The sequence below is a fragment of the Carica papaya genome, chromosome 9 (genome assembly GCF_054855325.1).
Source record: "Carica papaya isolate Zhongbai chromosome 9, ASM5485532v1, whole genome shotgun sequence".
Lineage (NCBI taxonomy): Eukaryota > Viridiplantae > Streptophyta > Magnoliopsida > Brassicales > Caricaceae > Carica > Carica papaya.
In genome coordinates, this window is record NC_142317.1 from 16,193,887 (window position 1) to 16,197,687 (window position 3,801).

Below are 3,801 nucleotides of genomic sequence, written 5' to 3' on the forward strand. Positions count from 1 at the left end.
CCGTCCACCATCTCCCAGGATATCTAGTCAGGCTGACCACATTATACAATTTCCATTTACATAATCTTTCATTCTCCTTTTCCCTCAGTCAGCATTATCAATCACATACAAACAAGCAAAATGATTATTTATGCCAAACAGACAACATACAGCATCAATATCCCGGTCATTCAATCCATAATCAATAAAACAGTAAAATATGCACACGAAACTATAAAATGAAAACATCGAACCTCATGCTGCATTTAAAACTGTAAAACAGGCCAAATAACAGTTAACCGACAAACACACTAAACTCGGGCTCTATTAGCGACCTTAAGCAATTTCACACATTCGTTGATTCATGAAATACCGTTTTATCATTTATTGAACTTTAAAACCGTGATAGGAAATAAGGTGAGGGGTCCTTACACGTTTCGGGGTTCGAACACGGCTTCACAGTGCGCTTGCAGGCTGTCCCTAATTTTTCTTGAATTTTTTCCGGGGAACTGAAACGCACTACTGGTACCTGCACGTGTTCCAAAAAATCCCAAATTAGGCCCAAGGCCCCTTTCGGCCAATATCGCAGCTCCGGCACGGCGGCTCTGCCGCTTGCGGCGGCGGTTCACCTCGAGTTGGCCTTTTTCGGCCGAATTCGGCCACGCTCGCATTGGTTCCTGCGATAAAACAACCCTACGCCCCTCGGGGGGCCGAAAATTTACGGAAAACCGAAGCTTACCGGCGGTGGTGCTCTCGGGTGCGGCGGCTCTCCGGTGAGGTTCGTGTTTTGGTGATTCAGCTCCGATCAACCTGTAGAGAAAAGAATAGTGATCACGGTGATATAAAAATTGCATTAAACGGAGGCCGGGAAGGGCCTCATCGGAGGCAAAAACCGAGAAGGGGCACGGCGGCGCTGCTGGGTTTCAGACGTGTTTTCCGGCCGTTTGGCCGGGATTTTGGCTCCGATTTGGCCACTGGGAAAATCAACGTAGAAAAACGAGTCGGGGGTATGAAATTTACCTCGATCGGCGGTCGGAAATCCCTCCGGTGCGGCGGCGGGTGGCGGCGGTCGGCTTCTGGTTCGTCTTCTCCGGCGAGGGCAGGCGGCTGGGGTTTGGGGTCTGGTGTGGGGGTCTTATTTATACCCTTTTGCCTTTTGATCTCAGCCGTCCATTTTGATTTAATCTGGACCGTCCGTTTTTTATTAAATCTGGGCCGTCCGTGCGATTAAATCTGGGCCGTCCGTGCACGCGATTGATCTGGGCTGTCCGATCGCGTGCACGCGAATCGCCAACGTGGTCTGTCCCCGGTCGACGTGGTTTTGCCACGTGGCAGGTCCTGGTTGGCCAGGATTGTAAAAGCCCCGAAAATTTAAAATGGAAATTATATTATAATTATTAAATGCGGAAGCGAAGACAAAATTTCAGTTAACATCCCTTACACGAAAACCAAAAACGTACTTAAAGTATAAAAGATTAAACTAACTAAGAGAGAAACTCGAAAATAAAACTATGAGTATGACTACAGAGTCTCTAGGCATCCCCTTCGTCATCCTCCTGCGGAACGGGTTCGGGAAACCTGTCTTCCTTATCTGAAATGGTTAAATAAGGAGTGAGCTACACTAGCCCAGTAAGAACATCACGATATCTCACCGTCACGGAGGTAAAGGTGGGTAGAAAAACACAAAAGACCAATGGAGCATGATTTATAACAAATCATTTTTATTTATGATAAAACCTTTACCATCCACTTACCTCGGTGGAATTCATGAAACAATATAAGAAAACAATAACATTATCACAATCATAGAATAATATAAGCTGTAAAACATAACACTTATCACGCATTTTGAAATTCAATCATTATACAACATATCCTTTTCTCATTTACCAGCCTACTAGTATCCATGGGGGTCCATAGTGGTCCCGCTACCCGTTAACCTTTAACATTCATAATCAGTTTCTAGGGCCGTCCCCATACCCCGTCCGGTATGGGCGCCAAAACCATAAACCTCAATACCCCGTCCGGTATGAGCGCCAAAACCATAAACCTCAATACCCCGTCCGGTATGAGGGTGAAACGGGCCGTCCCCATACCCTGTCCGGTATGGGCGCCAAAACCATAAACCTCAATACCCCGTCCGGTATGAGGGTGAAACGGGCCGTCCCCATACCCCGTCCGGTATGGGCGCCAAAACCATAAGATCTCCATACCCCATCCGGCATGTGAGACCCCAATCCCGGTAGGGTTCCCTACGGACCCGGTCCGTCCACCATCTCCCAGGATATCTAGTCAGGCTAACCCCATCATACAATTATCAGTCTACACAATCTTTCATTTTCCTTTTTCCTCAATAAGCATCATCAATTCACATTTAAGAAAGCAAATCGTAATTCATGCCAAGCAGACAACATACAGTATCAGTTCTTCAGTCTTTCAACCCATAAATAAATAAAACAGTAATATATGCACTCGAAACTATAAAATGAACACATCAAACCTCATAATGCATTTAAAGCTGTAAAACATGCCAAATAACAGTAAATCATAAATCACACTAGACTCGGGCTCCATTAGCAACCTTAGGCAATTTCACACATGCGTTAATTCAAGAAATACCGTTTTATCATTTTGAACTTTAATACCGTGATAGGAAATAGGGTGAGGGGTCCTTACTTGTTTTCGGGATCCGAATACGATTCACAGTGCGCCTACAGGCCGTCCCTAATTTTCCCTGAATTTTTCCCGGGGAACTGAAACACACTAACGGTACCTGCACGTGTTCCAAAAAAAAACCCAAATTAGGCCCAGGGCCTCTTTCGGCCCAAATCACAACTCCGGCACGGCGGCTCCGCCGTGCTCTGGCGACGGCGCCGCCGCTGGCGGCGGCGAGTCGCCTCGGGTTGGCTGTTTTCGGTCGAATTCGGCCACACTCGCAGCGGTCCCTGTGAGAAAACAACCCTAAGGCCCTCGGGGGGCCAAAAAATACGGAAAAACGGAGCTTACCGGCGGCGGCGCTCTCGGGTGCGGCGGCTCTCCGGCGAGGTTCGTGTTTTGGTGATTCGGCTCCGGTCAACCTGTAGAGAAAAGAATGATGATCACGATGATATAAAAATTGCATCAAACGGAGGCCGGGAAGGGCCTCGTCGGAGGCAAAAACCGAGAGGGGGCGCGGCGGCGCCGCTGGTCTTTGGCCGCGTATTCCGGCCGTTTGGCAAGAATTTTGGCTTCGATTTGGCCATAGGAGGAATCAGCGTGGAAAAACGAGTCGAGGGTATGAAATTTACCTCGATCGGCGGTCAGAAATTTCCCCGGTGCGGCGGCGGGTGGCGGCGGTCGGCCTCTGGTTCGTCTTCTCCGGCGAGCGGCAGGCGGCTAGGGTTTGTGGTCTGGTGTGGGGGTTCTATTTATAACCCCTTGCCCTTTGATCTCAGCCGTCCATTTTGTTTTAATCTGGGCCGTCTGTTTTTGATTAAATCTGGGCCGTCCATGCGATTAAATCTGGGCCGTCCGATCGCGTGATTGATCTGGACCATCCGATCGCGCCCACGCGGATCGCCAACGTGGCCCGTTCAGGAGCGACGTGGTCTTGCCACGTGGCAGGCCCCGGTTGGCCGGGACTGCTGACCGGGCCTGCTGACGTGGCTGCCGACGTGGCCTTTTTTTTTTTTTCTCCTCTGTCCGGGCGCTACAAGGACCGCTGACTGGGTTTGCTGACGTGGCTGCTGACGTGGCACGCACGTTTTTTTTTTCTTTTTTTTTTTTTTTTTTCTTCTTCAATTTCCCCGGGCGCTACAGATGATCTCATCTTCACGAGCAACG

The 3,801-nt window shown here is 49.0% G+C and overlaps 1 long non-coding RNA gene across 1 annotated transcript; it reads right to left on the minus strand.

Annotated features, from left to right (window-relative positions):
• Positions 1-1,349: 1,349 nt before the first annotated feature.
• Positions 1,350-3,062, minus strand: LOC148240125 (uncharacterized). Its single transcript, XR_015816332.1, has 2 exons — positions 2,986-3,062; positions 1,350-2,752 (listed from the first exon to the last, which is right to left on the minus strand). It is a non-coding gene; the product is annotated as an uncharacterized LOC148240125 (long non-coding RNA).
• Between the last annotated feature and the right edge of the window lie 739 nt (positions 3,063-3,801).